Source organism: Poecilia mexicana, unplaced genomic scaffold (assembly GCF_051168715.1).
Source record: "Poecilia mexicana isolate PSO_F unplaced genomic scaffold, ASM5116871v1 scaffold_14, whole genome shotgun sequence".
Lineage (NCBI taxonomy): Eukaryota > Metazoa > Chordata > Actinopteri > Cyprinodontiformes > Poeciliidae > Poecilia > Poecilia mexicana.
Genome location: NW_028263383.1, coordinates 24,492,502 through 24,513,145, shown reverse-complemented (window position 1 = coordinate 24,513,145; position 20,644 = coordinate 24,492,502). Strand labels below are relative to the sequence as shown.

At 36.5% G+C, this 20,644-nt stretch overlaps 2 long non-coding RNA genes across 2 annotated transcripts; one reads left to right on the top strand and one right to left on the bottom strand.

Moving 5' to 3' along the window:
- Positions 1-381: 381 nt before the first annotated feature.
- LOC148155571 (uncharacterized) lies at positions 382-1,452 on the top strand. Its single transcript, XR_015765249.1, has 2 exons — positions 382-547; positions 1,416-1,452. It is a non-coding gene; the product is annotated as an uncharacterized LOC148155571 (long non-coding RNA).
- Positions 1,453-19,681: 18,229 nt separating this feature from the next.
- On the bottom strand, positions 19,682-20,363 carry LOC148155570 (uncharacterized). Its single transcript, XR_015765247.1, has 2 exons — positions 20,142-20,363; positions 19,682-19,897 (listed from the first exon to the last, which is right to left on the bottom strand). It is a non-coding gene; the product is annotated as an uncharacterized LOC148155570 (long non-coding RNA).
- Positions 20,364-20,644: the final 281 nt, after the last annotated feature.

Genomic DNA, 20,644 nt, shown 5'->3' with positions numbered 1-20,644 from the left:
CAGAGAGGAACTGGAGAAGGCCTGGAAGGTGAAGACCACAGTGGTGCCTGTGGTCATAGGGGCCCTCGGGGCAGTCACCCCCAAACTGGAGCAGTGGCTCAAACAGATCCCAGGAACAACATCAGACATCTCAGTCCAGAAATGTGCAGTTCTAGGCACAGCCAAGATACTGCGCAGAACCCTCAAGCTCCCAGGCCTCTGGTAGAGGACCCGAGCTCAGAGGATGAAAGAGACCACCCGCGGAGGGTGAGAAGGGAATTTTTTTTATATATATATATATATATATATATATATATATATATATATATATATATATATATATATATATATACACTTTTCTGTCATAGTACCCCCAAGAATTTAAAACTACTTTCAACCCTGGTACTAATAAAAGCCACTCATATTTGTCGTAAAAATACTCCAATCTACCTAGTTTACAATCCGTTCCTAAGTATCTGACTGATGTGGATGGTTGGTGATGTGTTTTACCCAGAATACACTTGGAGACAATATTGGCGATCAACTTGTAAATTTGTGTGTCATAAATGTTACCGATCTGTTACAGGTCCCGGGTGTCAGAACTGCTGTAACAGAGTTGACACAATCTGAAGAGGAAATAGACAAGGAGTCAGCAATGACGACTACTGTTGCTGTTAACATCCAGATTGTAATTTTTATTCACTGACTTGTATTAGTAAACCATCTGAGTTCAAATACAAGGAAATGACTAAAAGAAAGGGCTAAACCTCTGTTTATAACTATGGTAACTCTAAGATCAAACAATGAATATTATTCTTTGCACTTTTAAAAACTAAACTTTTAACCCACTTTGAACCTCTTAATGCATTACTTGAATTTGGCCCACAATACAACCCATATTTTGGGAAAAGGGTACTTAATTTGCTTTAACAGCCAACAATAAAAAGAACAGATCAAAATAACACGTATTTAACATGGAGATGTTGGGACATAACGGTCCTCCATGGAGACGTTAAGATCCAACGGCCCTCAGAGCGAGCCAACGCCAAAACCCGCCTCAGAAAATCAGCCAAACGGTCCACAAAACCTAACTACACTACTTATTCTGGTTAACCGAGATGCTAAATATCCCACACGATAGCCTTGGTGCTTTTCCCCAACCACATACTGACCTGAAGAGGAAATAGACAAGGAGTCAGCAATGACGACCACTGTTGCTGTTAACATCCAGATTGTATTTGAGACAAACCGGAAGTCCATCCCAAAACCAACCTGGAAGCAACACCCCCCCAAACAAAGGTTCCGCGTCGCCATTACCGCTCCTGTCCCCTTCCCAGAAAAGCACTATAAATAAAGACAGATGAACATAGCGAACTGCAAATAATACAAAAAACAACAAAATACTGTGGTGCCATTTGTAGGTGCACCACATAAAGTTAAATGTAAGAATTAAAATAAAGCCAGTCATGTCGCACAACATTTTATTCAATATTTTACACCCACTATGTCACTAAAATCAGTCGGTCTTGCAAAGTTTTTAGCAATCATGAGTCAACAATGACTGGGGCACCCTACTATATAATCTACTGGGGGACCTACATACACCACACTCAACAGGAGAGGGCCCACCTTCTCCAGTTCTCATCAGAATCAAATCATAAGTCATAACCTGCCTCCCATCCAGGCCCGGGCCGGCCGCCGCCTCCCATTCCCTTTAATGCTCTTCCCTGCCTGGGAGTGGGAACATCACACTTTTTACTGCTAAAAACAATCTTTGAAAATACAATATGATTAATTTTGTAATTGACAGGTCCCCGATTTTATTTTCCTATGAACAAAAAATAAATAATTAAATTGTGGAGGGCCCCCTGTTGGTCAGGGCCCCTAGAATTGTCATCACTTTTCCCCCCTATACCGCGCCCCTGGGTTAACCTACATGCCTTGTTTGCCTGTCACTTTGTTGAAGTTACCCTAGAATTTCCCCACAGTAGGACAATACAGGATTGTTCTATTTTTCCACTCTATAAATGGATATCTAAGTCCATCAATTTATTGCTTAAAGCAGGGGTGTCCAAACTTTTTGCAAAGGGGGCCAGAATTGGATGTGTTAAAAACGTAGGGGGGCCGACCTTGGCGGACGTTTTTTTTTACATAGAACAGCAATATATTTAAACAAATTTCAGCAAGCCATTCTGTGTTTTACATTTGCTTTTTGATTTTAATTTCAGCGATCTTAAGCATGCCTTTTGGTTAATTTGAAACATGCATATCATATGCAATTGAATAATCACTTAACTTCACTTTTTTTAACACTAACTTTTTTCTAACAGTTAAACAGAAGTAATTGTGTGCAAATTACATTCGGAAAAGTAAGTATAATTCTTACGGTTTTATATAAAAAAATAAATATTGTTCTACCTTACGTGGTTCGAATTCTACCGGCATTTGAAAAATATGTATGCATCTCTGATCGCCGGTGATCCCGTAGTCCGTATAGGGTTAAATAAAATAACAGAAAAAGGAGCAAGTAATGGTCATATCAACAAGTGCAGGGCTCATTTGAAATATGACATATTAGTAAATGTTGATTAGATTTTTTAAAGTTTCTTATTCTGGAGTGAAAACTGAAAACTTGTCTGAATTCATGACTTATTTTGATCTTAAAAAACAAAATTTATTCAGAGACTTATTGTAAATGACAAATGACTTGTCTGCATTAATGTGGGGTTCGAACCGTCAGATAAGGCTTCTGCATGTTGGTGTTCCAGCTAAATCCTGAATATACCCTATTTGGGTTGTCTTGGCCTTTTTATCACAGCCTGTGAGGTTTACACTGACTGGGAACGAGAATACAACCTGCTGAATGTGACAGGAATCCTTAACAGCTGACATATCACGGAACTGAGAGTCTGGTGGATATCGGAGATGATATGTGGAAATGTTTATTATTATATGTAAAGGTCCTTATTATATATGTTTATTATGTTTATTCAGTTAAAAACATTAACTATGAAAAAACAGTCGCCTCCAAATCATAGTGCAGCAAATAGAGCGGCTCCTCCCGTCATCTTTTATCCACCGCCTTTTCTTTTTGTTACGTCTTTTATCTCTTAAAATGACTCCACAAACTATCACTATTGCTTCTACATCGTCATCCGTGTTTATTTATTCTAAATTCCCATATGGTATGTTGGGGGTTTTACTGGATTATCCTCTAGAATCGGTTCATGTGGTGTGTTGCTCCAGCCGTGTGGCTGAACACGAACCGATCGAACCTGTTGTACTTTTATCAGCTCTGTGGTCACAGAGGTTTGGAGAATCGGCCGACAATTCATAAATCTTGCCGTCCAAACCAGACTTAAGCTCTTAGACACAAGCTCTACTCATCTCCTCTTGACCACTGCCCAAACACTCTGACTCTGGTTGCTATGGTAACGTTTTACATATCCCTTCAAAATAAGATACAGATGCACCACAAAAACGAACATTTTACTTTCGTGAACATTTTAACTCACGATAAAGACTAATGGGAGCCCTGAGCTTGTTTCTCTGCAACGAGACGGTCCATCTGGGAGTGATGAGAGACAATGACACCCAAAGTGTTGCTTATATCCACAGCCTGCTTGGTCTCTACGAGGTGAAGCAGTTTGAAGCCTCATTGCCTCATTAGCAGCCGGTCGCCGCATGTTACTCAGAGCGGCTTGTAATGTGGGACTCACCTACCGGTCCGGGATAAATCCATCCTCCTGTCTCTTCTCTGGGCCTTTTCCTCTTTGCAAAGAAACTTTCCAAAGACATCTTATCTGTTTCTTACTCATTTTGCTGCTTGTGGGCTCAAAGTAACTGAGAGAATCCGGTTAAAGGATTTTCAAAATAAAAGATCCTCCAGACTCAAATAATACATAAAACGAAAATATTTAATTATTTTTTGCACGGCCCGGTACCAATTGGTCCACGGACCGGGGGTTAGGGACCACTGCCGTAAAATATGGAACCGTCCCGCATTTGACTGTTAAATGTATCGTTCCTTTATTAAACCGAAACAGGACGCGATTTGTTCCGTATTTTACAAATGTATAATAATAAATTAGTAGTCCCCGAGCCCTAGTCATTGTTTCACTCACGGTGTTGCGATCATAGACATAATATAAGGGTAGACGCCGCATTGGCTGCTCCGGCGCAGGAAATACGGCGGCCATCTTAGAGCGGTATAAACTCCTACTTTCCTCAATCAAAACAATAGACGATGCCTCAGCTCTGAGGGATATTATTGTTCGGATCTATGGATTATTGATGTGAGGGCTCCACAGACAGCATTTCACAAGTAAGATGGACATATTATTGTGTATATATTGTGATTAGAATATTACTTTACTGTATTTATGTCCACCGGCGAGATACTAGCTAATATTAGCTACAGTGCTTGGTGTAATACGGGTTCAGCCCCGCTATGAAGGCTAACTGAGATTCTGTACATCTAAAAATATTAATTATTCTCTAACATTGACTTAGATTATATGACACAAGAGCATTAGAAATGAAACAATATAACACATATTATAAAACTTATGTGTTATAACATTCACCAGCAAAGTTTACACAGGTGGTAAAGACTATTATTTATATGTAATTCTTTCACTAGTAAGATACATCCCAAATCTTCCGTTTTTGTTTTGAAAGTTTCATAAAGACACGATGTGAGGAAGAAGAGGGAGAAATCTATAAAGAGAGACGGATTCACTGCAGCACGGATGGATCTCATCAGATTTTGGACTTAATCTCAGCTGCTGAATCTCTGAAGCTAGAAGTCGGCAAAAAAAATAAATAAATAAATATAAATATATATATATATATATATATATATATATATATATATATATATATATATATATATATATATATATATTCAGTATTAATTATTTATTTGTGCCATTATGAATCTTTATTTGTGTTGTATAGTTATTTAAATATGTATTGATATTACTAAATAATTTATTAAATAAATTATGAACGGCTGTGTGCTTTGTAATATGCTCTTTATACATCAATATCAGAATATTCCATTCCTATTCTATTGTTTTAGCCACTAAGCATATTTAAATACTTAAATAACTTAAATAACATACTTAAATAATACAATTGTTTATAAATGTAGCTTTGATAGATGTTTGAATATGGTTTCCAGTAACAAAAAAGCGTGTTATGATCGATTAAATGCGCTGATCCGTCACTGTGCCTGTTAAACACATAGGACCGAGTGGAGTGGTATACCGCTCCAAGATGGCCGCCCTAAATCTCGTCAGCGACAATAGGCGACAGCGGGGCATGAGGCGTCTATCCTTATATTATGTCTATGGTTGCGATATTGCGCCCAACTGCTTTCTGGGTAACACAGACCAACCCCGACACGCTGCCGCCGCAGTCCCAGCGGCAATCAAAATAAGGGACGACGCGTCCCTTATTTTGATTTCTGACAGGTGGCAACCCTAAAGCCGACCCAAACGAGCTTAGCATTTTCTTACTAAATGCTCGAATCTCTCGAAACCTGTCTGTTGTGTCTACCACTGGGTGGTGTACGAGAATAGGATAGACTGAGGGAGAGAAGGAGAAGAAGAGATAAAATGGCGGAGAGGATGACCTGATGTTACTGTACTGCTGAGCGAGTTCTGAATAAACGCTGTTAAGAGTTCTTTGTCTACTTCAGCTTTTACCTCGTCCTGGCTTCCAAACATAACACTGTCCTTATCCAGCTGTCGGTAAAAGTTCGCGAGAGAAAGCTGCTGGTGCCGACCGCGGCTCTCTGCGTCACTCTGCAGCTCAATGAGCTCCAGCTGCAAAAGGTCTGAGTCACATGGGCTTCTGCCCTCTAGTGGGTAAATGAGGAACAGCATTTAGTGTGTAAGCTACGCCCTATGCAGGTAACGGTACTGCTACCCAATGTATTAATTCTACGTGCGGGCCAGACGTTACTGATTTTATGACAGAGGCTATCCGGCCCGTGGAAATTTGACCACGGGCCGGACTTTGGACATGTCTGGCTTAAAGGAACAACAAAATCCCTCTACCTTGGAGGCAGGAAAATCTGTTCTTCCGTTTTTGTCTGGGATACTCCCCAATGGAAAGACAATAATTTGTCAATATTGTCAGTCAAATCAGTAACTTGATATTGATTTGATGTTTTTGAATGTAACTTTATCTAAATAACATGCAACTATTGTTGCAAATCTTGGTGTCATTACATTACATTTGGATAAAAACCAAGCTAGACTTACTACAAATTTATCAAAGCAGACTCAGTTTATAGTTAACATTTCTAAATTGCATCTAAAACAGAATGGGTAACACTTTATTTGAAGAGGTGTGAATAAGACTGACATGACACTGTCATGAATAAGTCTTCATGAATATTTATGACTGCTGTCATAAAGTGTCATTCGGTAAATAAATGGTATTTAAATAAATGCTGAGTTATGATGACATTGATTTTTGTTTTTGTTCTTTTTTTAAGTGACAACAATGAATTGAGTCATCACCGACTATGAGGATGTTCAGAAGAGATTCACCAAGTTTGAATTCATGAAAAGGTTTTCACCATGATTAACTATTGCAAGAGCAGCTGTAATTTCTGAGCATTTCTGGACACCTTCAAAGAGCTGCTTCCAGGAAATGAAGACAAGAAGAAGATCTCCTGTTTTCAGAGCATTACAGGAAGACTATTACGAAGGAGATGGCTGACATAATCAAAGCAAAAAATGTTGCTGTTGAAAGAATCTATTTTCTTAAGTTAAAGAATAAGTAATTCTGTTTTAGTTTTTCAATCAGCATTTCAGAGTAACAACATACTGACCAGACGTTAAACCCTCTGTTATCTTAGAACAAGTTATCTTTTGTTTTATTCCAATGTACAAAGGGTTTGTTCTACAGTTATGATGGTAGTTATAAGTAGTCCAGTGTGTTTCACTTCATTTGAGGTAAGACTTAATATCAATGACTCTGTTAGCATAGCATTTGACACTGTAATAACACTAAATGACATCTTTATAATTGTTGCTACTTGTTTCAATTTACTTGAAGTAAGAGTTAATATTAATGACACTGTAATAACACTGACATTCATAACTGGTGCTACTAGTTTCACTTTACTTGATGTAAAAGAAATTATTAAATTTTATGTTTTATTAAATAATTTGTGTAATAAAGTTTAATGAAATCTTTATTGTTGGTCCTACTTGTTTCGCTTTATTTCAGGTAGTGGGAATATTAATAGCTGTTTTGTTAAAGCTTTTGATAGTGTAATAATTAAATCATTATGACTACTATTATGACATATTTATGACATGATTCTTGGTTAATAACAAGGAGTCATAACGAAGACATTTTTGTCTAGATTAATGTCAAGTTGTCATAACGAAGACATTTTGAATAATGTCAACTTTGTATTAAAAGTGTCATTATTTACCAAATGACACTTTATGACAACAGTCATAAATATTCATGAAGACTTATTGATGTTCATGACAGGTGTTACGTCATGTTTATGACGGTGTCATGTCAGTCTTATTCAACCCCCTTCAAATAAAGTGTTACCAAACATTTTCTGAGAAAGGGCAGCTGTGGCTACTATACAGTATCTTGCCACCATCAGCGTGTGAGTGAATGGGTGAATGACTGTAATGTGAAGTCCTGAGAGGTTCTCTGGACTTGATAAGGCGCTGTACAAGTACAAAGCCATTACTAACCATTTACCATAGAAACTGCTACTTTTTTAACTTAGAACTCCTCTTTGTTTTTCATTCCAGCTGCATGGTCAAATATTTAATAGGGAACACCTGTTTGATGACACTGATGCTCAATATGAAGAGAAAACAAACAGCTCCATCTTTACAGGAAAGATAAGGGAACAAGTAAAAACAGGAGTGGAATCAAAAGCTGTAGTTCATGTATTGAAGTAATCATCAGGATTTTGTCTGCAAATTTATTTGACATCTGAGGGCTGAAATCTGAATTCCCCTGAGTTTCAGATGCAGGAAAAGATGGAGCAGAACAATGCTTTGGAGCCTGCAGGCTTTTTAACAAAGTGAATGGGCTGCACTGACAGACATTGGTCCCGCCGGATTATGTCACAGCACTGCTGTGAGTCTCTGAACAGATTGTAATTCAGGGGGAAAATCAGTGGGACTTATGTATATATGTGTGCTTGTGTGTGTGTGGGAGAGCAGCTGGAGAGGTGATGAGTGTGTGTGTCCATGTCATTGCAGATGAGACACTTGGAGGGGGGCTAGGGGGTTGAAATGTGCCTCCGCCAGGGGAGCTGATTCTTGGCTGTGGCAGTTTGTACTGTAACTCACACATATGTAGCAGTGTGTTGTCATGAAGGTGAGGCCATGTCATGTCTGCAGGTTAAATCTGGGTCAGTCACACCTCTGTTTTTTCTACTAGAGAACACACACCTGCTTATCACTGCAATGGCACAAGTAGTCATGTTGCAGCAGTGTGGCATTGAATCCTGTTTGTCCCTTTGGAAAAGAAAAACATGTGACTTAGAACATACAACACAACAGTAGCTTTTTATTTTACTACTTTATGTGGAGTAAAATGCAGTTATGTTCTGCTTAGGGTGGTTTATTAGATTAAATTTGACATCACATAACAATAAAGCCAAACAATAGCTACACCTGCAATTTGTAAAAAAAATGTTCTGCTAATAGAGGAAATAACTAATAGAATTACTTACTTCAGATAGGAGTAAATCGAGTAAATCTGTTTGTATAAGAACAAAAAATGCTTTCTACCTCTGTGAAGTTAAACATAATCGATATTGTCAGGGTTATTCAGTATTAGTTTGGCAATTAAATCTTTTCTTCATATTGTGCAGATCCAATGAAGAATATAGATGAAATGTATCTCGACGATAAAGTTGTTTGTTTTAGTCATTTATGCTTCATGGCTGCTTTCTGAAATCCAAGTAAGTTTTTCTGGCAGAAACTCTCATTGTGACAAAATACCATCTGAGGACATTAAGCCAGGTAGAGGACAGCATGTGATTTCAGAATATTTGAATAACTAATGACTGATTTAATTATTAAGCACCTATGTTTTAATCAACTTTTTTTTATCTCACATGAAACATATTTGAACCACTTTCAAAACAAAACAAAAATATTTCAGGCGATAGAGAATGAGATAAATATGCACTAAATTTTACATAAACACTGAATGATCTGTTGGTTTTCTAAGGATTTTTTGTGCTTTCATTAAAAATTATTTGGATGTTCTGGTGTTCAATTCTGAAATTATGTAGATCAGCTCAGTGGTAAAACTGTTTAGGTGGGGAAAAAAATGAAAAAACACTGCATTTAGAAAAATTTAATACAAAAATATTAAATGTTAGAAAAACAGTAGAAAGTATTCAATGGAATTCCTAACTTATTGAATTACAGGAAGATTTCAGTTTTACACACATTAACCAGAAGAATTTCAGCCTATTTTTATTTTGTAGTGCTTTGAGCTGCCATCCTGAGATTGAAAGACTGATTCCATAGTTACAACATGAGTACTCTAGCTTTCTCTCACAGTCCAAAAATATGCCTGTTACTGTAACTGGTCTTTCTAAATTGTTTTTCTGTGTTAATTTGAGGATATGCATAGTGGTTTTGTCTTGTGTTGTCCTGTGATTTACTGGTGACCTGGTCAGGGTGTTTCTCATTTGATAACTGCTGTAGAAAAACACAAGAAATGCTTTTCTGGACAGCCTTAGAGTTTTTCTCTAAGCCCACTTGTCACAATTTCAAAATTTGTACTATAAGTACATTGCGCTACAGGATATTTTGGCAGTTAGGGTGAGCAGTTACCGTACTGTTAATCATTATTTGACAAACCATAATCAAATTTGTTTATCATATCATTTACAAACTTTGATGCATGTTTGCAAGTCACAAAAATTTTCACATGTCATGAAAGCATCAACACCTGCTACACTGCAAAAACAAACAAACAAATCTTACCAAGTATGTTTGTCTAGTTTCTAGGGCAAATATTTTAGTACACTTGAAATAAGACAACACTAACGGTAACACTTTATTTGAAGGGGTGTGAATAAGACTGACATGACACTGTCATAAACATGACATAACACCTGTCATGAAAAATCAATAAGTCTGTATGAATATTTATGACTGTTCTCATAAAGTGTCATTCGGTAAATCTTTTAATACAAAGTTGACATTATTCAAAATGTCTTCATTATGACAACTTGACATTAATCTAGACAAAAATGTCTTTGTTATGACTACGTGATATTATCCAAGACAACGTTGTCATGACAACTTGACATTAAGCAAGATATTATAACTTGTCATGAATGTAATAACAGGTGAATTTTAAAATATTATCCTTATAAGTGTCATGATTCATGTTTTGGTGGTGAAGTGAGGACGCAGGCAGACCCAGGATGATGATGAAATGATGATAATGTAATGACAATAATCCACAGAACGGAACAACGAGGAGCAAGACGTTAGACGACGAGGATCCGACAACAGACAAAGACAACAGGTGGGACTAAATACACTGGGAGGGTAATCAAAGAAACGAGACACAGCTGGGAACAAACAGGAAAGACAGAGACTCACAGGGGAACAGACCAATAAACACAGGAAAACCTCAAAATTAGTACACAGAAAACAGATCACAACAATAAGACAGCATTAACAAGTCACTTGTTGTTACACATACCATTTGCTGTCATGAGACCATTATAATTGTGACATTATCCTCCTCTGTTAAAGTGTATCACAGTAAACTAGTGATGACGATGTCATTGAGTGTCATTATTCTATCACTTTAATGACAGTCATGAAGATTTCCAGTTACCTCAAGTAAGTGTGGTCCACTTTACTTGAGGTAACTGGAAATCTTCATGACTTGTTAATGCTGACTTATAAGGATATAAGCCTTATAAACCAATAAATTCACCTGTTATTACATTCATGACAAGTTATAATTTCTTGCTTAATGTCAAGTTGTCATGACAACGACGTTGTCTTGGTTAATGTCAAGTTGTCATAACGAAGACATTTTCAATAATGTCAACTTCGTATTAAAAGTGTCATAATTTACCAAATGACGCTTTACAACAGTCATAAATATTCATGAAGGCTTATTCATGTTCATAACAGGTGTTATGTCATGTTTATGATGGTGTCACCTCAATCTTATTCACACCCCTTCAAATAAAGTGTTACCAAACTAACTTACAAGAAACATTTCAGCAAGATATAGAAGCTTGTTTTAAATAAATCATTTCTTAAAATTAATAAAGTAATAGTTCCACTGGCAGATAATTTCACTGATAGCAAAACATTTTCCCGTGTTATAATTGAAATTGTGGAACTTTTTCATCAATATTAAAGAATTATTTACTTAAAACAAGCTGGCATATATCTCATTTAAAAGTTACTTGTAAGTTATTTTTGTCTTATTTGAAGAGTACTAAGATATTTGCACTAGGAACGAGACAAAATGTTTGGTAAGATGTTTTTGCAGTGCAGCATTTGAAAATATTATAAAAAGCAATTAATGTGCTCTGTTTAGCAGAACAACAGCACTATGTAATGTATGAAGAAGCATTCAGTTTCTAAGCACCACAAATCTGGAATAAACTTCAAGAAAACTGCACAACAGCCGAAACACTGAGTTCCTTTAAATCTATACTAAAAACCCAGCTGTTTAGAGTTGCTTTGAAACATTAATCAATAATTTGACACATAATTATTTCAAAATGTAACGTTGTTGACTGTGTGTTGTATGGCTTTTTATTTTTGTTATGATGTAAAACACTTTGAAATGCCTTGTTGCTGAAATGTGCTATACAAATAATATTTGATTTGATTTTGATTTGATGTAAGGTAACTGTTATACAAAATACATCTATTTCAATCTGTAGAGACTCACACTGAGAAAAACAGTAGTTATAAAGTTTTATTGGCCCGCTTGGACACCGGCAGAAGATGTGCGTGCTGAGAATCGGTGTGAGCTTGGATGATCAACTCGGGGCAAAGCTCAGGGCAGTCTTCCTCCGGACCCGGACACTGGTAGTGGAGCGGAGCCTGGAGGGAGTCTGAAATATGCCCTGGAGGATGAGGGTGGAGACAGGGAGGAGGTAGGTTGAAGCACGGCTGAAGCTGGTGGATCTGTGGTTGATTGGCCTTTTGAAGAAGTTCTTGCATGGTGATTGGCTGGGGCGGAGCAGCGATCCAGTACTGGTTGGCTGAGGTGTGGCAGTTGATGATGCCAGAAGGTTGAAGAGAGTCTCACGGGTTGAATTTACACCTAGGCTTCATATTACACTGTGTAAGTTTTATTTCTTCAAGCCCTATCTCAACCTGAATTGATGTGTAATTTAAAATATTTTCATTTTTCTGTTTTTGACAAAGTCCAGGAATGCAGAATTCATACACAGCAGATTAGTTTTTGCAGCTAGTCCATCGGAGATAGCCTCAGACAGACCTTCAGAAGCCGCAGCTTTGATATCTACAATAATATGACAGGAGTTTCTTGATCAGCAGTGTGGTGAGTGACTTGTCAGGAGGTCAGTATCAGCAGACAGTCAGAAGATTTCACAGAGGAAAAAATACATGCAAAAAAACAAAATGTTTTCCATCTGAAGGTACAGCTCATTAAATGTTCTTCTCTGTCCCTGGGCTACTAGTTACTGTGGTTTTGGGTAGATGGATGATGTTTTTCATGCTGTGATCTTAACTCATTGGCCTTTTTGTGATCACTGAAACTGAGCTGCAGGCGAAAGAAAACTAAAGAAATAACATCTTTCATCTGGGACGCTCAAGCCAACAAGATTTTGTGTCTTACACCCAGATGAAATGGTCTTTGAGTTCAGAAGACCAGAGCTAAAAAAAGGGAAAGAGCTAATTTTCTCCTCATCATATCAGCTGTTTGTTTTGACTCTATATCATTAAACTCCAATTAAATATTTTGTTTAAGAGTTTACCTTAAACACTGAAAAATATATTACATCTATATAACAGTAACTGTAATTTATTCAATTTCTCTGCAACAAAAATGTAAAAATTAAATATAAGGAGTTAAGAACGACTGATAAAGTATCGACTTTATGGGAAAGAGACCTATTTTGTCATGTATGGGAATATTTCAACCCTTGGGATTATGTCACATCTCATAGTCACTCAAATCTGAGGAGGATTTATCACATTGCTCTCCTTCTACACTTAGACTTTTTCTATCTCTTCTCTTTATTTTCCTTCCACCACAGCTTCAACTTTTAGATCCCCCACCCATCAATATTGGTACCCAAAGGTCATTGTTTTTGTCAAACATCTTTTTATGACTGGAGATGAATAAAATAAAACAAGTTATACACGCCATAGGTAGGTGGTAACTTGCTTTTTTGTTTCTGAATTTTCACAATTTTGCCTTTTTCATAATTTCTTTCTTCTAATGGACTCATGCCTTGTCTACTCTACAGTTTACTATGAGAGGCAACATAGGCCAAAATTTATAACTGAGTTTACATGCCTACATATACTCTCACAAAAGCACAACCAAACCCTCTTAAACACATATATTACTGTTACCTTTGGGGGGCGTTTGGTCGAAGGTAAACTTTACGCCTTATATGCATAACAATACCAGTTTAGACTTTGAGCAACTTACTAAAACTGTATTGTGTAACATTAAATCGTGCTTGGCTGCAACTGTATTGATGGCAGCTCTTCTTCTCTTCAGTATTTGTAGCTTCTTGGCGCAGCTCCTCTCCTGCTACTAGTAGCTTCACCGCATCAGTTCAGTGTAACACCGGCTGATGACGTTGCTGTGATTCACTTGTCTGGTGTCTGATTTTGAAATATTTTATGTTTTATTGAGGATTTTTGTACATATGTTTTGGCAGTTCTGTGATCATGTCAAAGCAGCAACTTATATTAAAAAGTGTTTTATTTCCATTTGAAAGCTGCCCGCTTCCATGGAAGGACAACAGAAAATCGCTCTTATAAACAAATTACTAAAATCACGATACCCTCACTTTGTATCCCTCTGAAAAATGAACCATTTAAATAAAGAAATCCCTCCAGGGGTGATACCACAATAGAGAGTGTTCATTTTATAGCGATAACACCGGAGCTGTAAGTGGTCCGGTATGAAACGGGTGTGATGGAACAACACATCACTTTTAAATTTCAATAATCAGAATACCGAAATTGTTTCCGTTGTTTTAAAAGGTTTATGTCAGTCTGCCTTTCCCCCATCGATACGTTTCCCAAACGCTGCGCACCATAGGGGGTTAAAAAAACAAAACAAACAAACAAAAAAAAAACGACGCGCAAAACTCTGAAACAGGAGAAGCGGGACATAAAACGGAGCGACGAACTAGATGTGAATTATGGCATAAAAACAGAGAATCTGACGCTGAACAGTGAAAAATCAACACATGATGTGAAACATGATGATTAGGCGGCGCAGCAGGTGATGAGTGAAGATTAATGATGGTCAATAAACGATAAAATAAATCTAGCAACAGGAAAGAAACTAAAGTGGACATAGCAATAAACCAGGAGAGGATAATACTAATCAAAGGAAACTACATGGAAATGAAAGAAGAACAAAATGCAAGAATAAACTAAGAAACTAAAGTAAATACAGAGGAATAAACTGGTATGGCAAGACCTTTAGAGCAATAATTAATACAGAGGACTGTATGGCAAGAATAAACAGACACTATTTCCAGATAAAAGGTAAAATAATAATGTTGAAATGTCATGGGTTTGTTGAGACCACATCTAGTACTGAGAATAAATATCTTACAGACCATAACAGTAAAGAACTGATCACTTATTTATGTTTTTAATTAGATTTATTCATTTCTTCAGTATTATTTTTCATGTCAGTGTTAATGTCATGAGGCTGATGACTCCATGACACTTTCAATTTGACTCATTAGGATTTGATTAAGAACCAGATTTGTTCTTCGTCATTTCTGTCCAGTAAAACTATTAATCTATAATCAATAGACAGGTCTATATAAAGATATAATCCATGTTTCTGTCTCATATTTGTACGGCATTAAAGGATCTGGAACTTTTGTTTTTCCACTGAAAGCTCTGGTTTGCACACTAAATGCCATGTGGGTGAAATTTTATGGATGATACTCTGATGTCCCATTCTCCTGAAGGCAGCACAGAGCTGCACCACCAGAAACCAACAGAAACACTGAAGAGAAGAAGAGCTATGATTAATGAAGTTACAGTTCTATCCATGTTTTAATGCTGCAGAGCTCAGTCGGTTTGCAAATAGTTCAAAGTTTAAACTGGCATGTTGAACATCTTTTATCTGGTCATTTTGTGGAATATTTAACAAAAAGAAAATGGCACAAAATAAGAATAATTTTTCCATTGATTGGCTGCTGTTGGCCTACCGATTTTAACTTGAATGTTCATTGCATTTTTCATAGACACCTGTGAAAATAATTTCTATTCAAATGGCTTTTTTGTTCTCTGGGAAATTATTTTTGATGATAAATACAGAAACGAGCATAAAAATCAAAACATCTACAATAGTGATAGTAATATTAATAATAAAATAATGGTCAGCGCAAAGTAGCCTACAAATTGTTTGGGGGGGCGGTGAGGGACCTGGATAAGGGCTAGGGGGCGCTGGCCTGAGAAAGGTTGAGAAACACTGGGTTAGGAGAAGACAACAAATGGCGTCTTATCCTAACCTTTGATTTTACTGGCCACTGCCTAATTCAAAACAGAAAAACAAGACGTGTTTTCCTTCAATCTCAGATTAAAATCCAGATGGTTATTTTTTTCCACTTGTTTTTTAATTCAAACTCTTACTAAGACACAACTTTCATAGCTTTTATTTTTTAAAGTATAAGATTGTACTTGTTAATAACACATTGAACTTTTGTTATAAAAACCCCAACTTAAACTGAGGAAAAAAGCTGAAATAGAAAATTGCTATTATATGCATTTAAGGCTAACAGATGTGCGTGTTTACGAGATATTCCAAGTCTGTTGTGTTAGCTGGTAAAGAGCTTAGTGTGCATGAAGCAGCTGGACAGACCTGATAACTGGCTGCCTCATGCCAACACACACATTTGTTGGTCATGAACATGCACAGAAAGAAAGCTCTTAGTGTAGTTATATGGAAGGGTGATCTTAAATTCAGCTGGGTTTGTTCTGTTAATTTTCCTTTTACATTTCAGAAAAAAAAATATCATTAGAGAGTGAACATCTGCTGAAATTGTTATACTTTCGATGTGCTAACCACCACATAGTCAAAGGTGACAAGCTCAATATAAAGTGATCACAACCACCTGAATTTCATTGGTTGTAGTTTACAGACTGTAAGGTAAATTGTTAAAGTTTGTCACCCTTTTCAAAGCTACATTGAGACTAGAGACTGTACTGTAAAGCGAAGATCTGGACATGTATGATGCAATCCTGTCAATGTGAATATAGAAAAAATGTGACAAGTATGTAGATATTTTACACAGGAATAATTGGAGTTTAAAAACTTCCCCTATTATTTTGAAACTACAGATGTTTGTAGTAGTGATAGAGCAGGATAGCTTAAATGTTATAAATATAAAGAAAAAACCAATCCTTTTGTTACAAGTTACAAGCATTTTACAGGTTAACTTTCACTTATTTTCTGCAATTTAACTCAAAGCAAACCAAACTTAAATAGATTAGAATTTGCTGAGAAATTTGTATTTATATCTACTAACTATTTTTACTTGATTTTTGCAATAATTAAATCTTTGTTGTTTATCATTCATATCCAGCTGGAATATAAAACTAAATGATTTTCAGTATTCACAATTTTAACTGTACTTTGTGTCTCAAGTCTTCCACTCCTACATGTTCTTCTTACATTAGAAAGCACTTTGAATAGAGCTACTTGTGTTTCTAAGGGTAATATATGGAGCTGCCTGCTGTGCAGACATTAATGATTAAAAAATAGTCATAAAATATTAAAACTTTCCTTGTAAATAGATAGAAAGCAGTTGAAAGATGGTTTCAAATATAGCCATCTTCTTAGATCTTGACTGTTTCACAAGTACCATGAATAAAGGAACAATATTATTTCAAAACCCTTTTTGTTTAGCTTTATATTATGCTATAGTGTTATTCCTTCATCCAAAGCAAACCCAGAGTGTTGCTTAGACTCATTCATGCATCTTTGAATGAATCCCATGGCAGCCATTTGGGGAAGCCAAAGCTCCACCTTGGATCTTCAGCCCAGCTGAGCTCTCCTTCCCCCAGCCTCTGCTGTACAGCTTCTTCAGACTAGCAGTAGCAGCAATTAGCAAACATCTGGTGGAACTGCGAGTCTGCTGAGCCTATTCAAAATGTCTTCGTTATGACAACTTGACATTAACCAAGAAATCATGATCTGACATAAATTTGTTATAAAAGTATTACCAATTAAACTTTAAAAATTAGCTTTATGTGGTAATATTATATTGCTATGCCATGTTGTTTAGTGTTAAACAACATGGCAGTTGTTTACAGTTTAAATAAATATGTAAAAAAACATTTTCTTAATAAAAGTTACACACTGCAGCTCTAAGGGTCTAAAAATTTAAAGTAAAGCTTAGAAATAAAAACTATTTCTTCACGTGACCCGTCTTAAAATGCAGGTTTGGCTAAGATCAATTAATTTAATTGATCCTAAAGTTTTACAGCAAGATGTCTACAAAGCACTTATGAACTTTGCATTTGAAACTTTATTTAAGGCTGTTTTAAGTAGTGCAATACACCATCTCCACCAGTGAGAGGCAGCAGTGCACGAACAGGCGTGCAGTGTGTTGGTGAAGAAGAAATCTTCCATATTGTGGCGCAAACCTAACACAAGTTATAACCATAGACATAATATAAGGATAGACGCCTCATGGACCGTTCTCGCCTATGGGCTCTTTGCACCTAAGGCGTTGACATCACATCTCCAGGAGCTAATGCGGCTCACTTTTTTCCGCTTTGAGTTACCATGACTGGTAGAAAAGACTAAGTCGTATTTCAGATGCAAAAAACCAATACTATTAACATTGTTGTCTTCCTAATATAATGGGCTTTTAAGTTTTCGTTAATTTCCAAGCGATCCTGAATTAAGAAGACTGCTTGTAAATATCTGTCGCTACCAGCTAACGCCGCACAGCAAAGTTTGCAGCCTTCACTTCACTCCGGATCAGCCTAAAACTACAGGGGATACGGATGGTAAATAAAGGAGCCTCCCTGAGTTATTTCCATGGAATCACTTCTATATTCAGCCTGAAAGAGTTTATGGGAACGAGAGAGCAGACCAGAGCCAGACAGCCGAGCAACTGATCCGCCTGTACATCCTGCTGTAAACACCGTCCTATCTGAGCTCTGAACAAGAAACATGCAAAGGTAATAAAACGAAATAACCCAGAGACATGAAGCAACACGGTCATATTTTTCTAAAAGCAGCAACTTTGAACCTGAACAGCTGAACCAGATCTCTGACACCAGAGCTGCGCTACTGTCAAGCTATGAGGCTTGTTGAGCTTCGTCAGGCTTCGGAAGTAAAAAGCCCGAACCGTAACCTCCCCATTAGTCTCTGACACTAACGACAATAAACACACATAATATACTTGAAAATAAGATAAATACATTGTCCGTTAGAATGTTTAGATACTTAAATAGCACATTTTACAAGAACAATGTCCGAGAATATTGCCTACTAGCATAAGCTAACGTTAATGTTAGCCACAAAGTTTAAGTAAAACTCACCTTCGTGTCAGTGAATGTGTAACGAGGCGAACATCTAAAACCTTTCTCCAGCTGACTTGTTGGGGCTTCGGATCGATGTACAACCCTTGGCCAAGCCCTGCAAGCATCTAATGTAAATGATATTTGTATTGGATCGGAAACAATCGAGCCGCTTTACCCCGAACGCGGAAGCTGAGGTGCAAAGAGCCCATTGTCGCTGACGAGATTTAGGGCGGCCATCTTGGAGCGGTACTCCACTCCACTCAGCCTTATGTGTTTAGCAGGCACAATGACGTATCAGCGGATTTAATCGATCATAACACACTTTTTTGTTACTGTAAACCATATTGAAACATCTATCAAAGCAACATTTATAAACAATTATATTTTTTAAGTATGTTTTTAATACATAGTTCATCATATTTAAATATGCTTAGTGGCTATAACAATAGAATAGGAATGGAATATTCTGATATCGATGTATGAAGAGCATATTACAAAGCACACAGCCGTTCATAATTTATTTAATAAATTATTTAGTAATATCAATATATATTTATATAACTATACAAACACTAATAAATAAAGATTAATAATGGCACAAATAAATGATTAATACTGAATTATATATATATATATATATATATATATATATATATATATATATATATATATATATATAAACTAAAATATGTTTTTCAGCCGACGAGTCCAAAATCCGATGCGAGATTTATCCGTGCTGCAGTGAATCCGTCTCTCTGTAACGGGTGGTAAGTCAATCAGGCAATCAGGTTTCGATGAAATCTTTTTTTTTTTTATTCTGGAGAAGAGTAAAACAATAAATCAACCTCCTCTTCTAATCTCCTTGCACTCCAGCCCACAGCAGCGCAGAACAACGCTGTCCACTAACTCTTTTTTTTTTTTTTTTACGATTCAACAAAAATCAACGGTAACAAAAAAAAGAAATCTCACAAAAATCATAAACTAAAAACAAGAGGAGAAAAACGCCACCTGGTGGCCACAGCAACACAATAGACAGAGTTAAATAAACAGAGATAAAAAGGATAACTTAAAATAAAGAGACATACCTGGAGAAGAAGAGTAAAACAATAAATCAACCTCCTCTTCTAATCTCCTTGCACTCCAGCCTAAATGTGAAAATAAAAACAATGTTCAACCGGAGTGTGCTGGATTAGCACCGGTTTTTCGCGCCAAAATAAAAGAAAGAAAATTATAATAAAACTGGTTATAAAAACCCACAATGATGGTAAAAACTGCAAAATAACACATTAACAAACAACAATAAACATCATATGATAAAACTTCAACATAAACAACAACATCCGTACAGAAAATAAACATATATCGCAGCAGTGAACTTGTCTGACTTACCCACAGCAGCGCAGAACAACGCTGTGAGGGAAAAGGGGGAAGCGGAGATGCTATGAGGGCGGACCGAGCTACGGAAGCCCAGGAGACACAAACGAGGCAAAGTGTAGAAAGGCGACCCCCGCAGGCAAAACAACAAATAACTAAATAAGATAAAATTCACATATTCTCAGTATAAAATGAATTACAAATTATAATTTTTAAAAAAAGTACATTTGTAACTCTGTTACATCTCTTTATAGATATCTCCCTCTTCTTCCTCACATCGTGTCTTTAGGAAATTTTCAAAACAAAAACGGAAGATTTAGGATGTATATTACTTTTGACAGAGTGAAAGAATATAAATAATAGTCTTTACCACCTGTGTAAACTTTGCCGGTGAATGTTATAACACATAATATAAGTTTTATAATATGTGTTATATTGTTTCATTTCTAATATAGGCCCTTGTGTCAGATAATCTAAGTCAATGTTAGAGAATAATTATTTTTTTTTAGATTAACAGA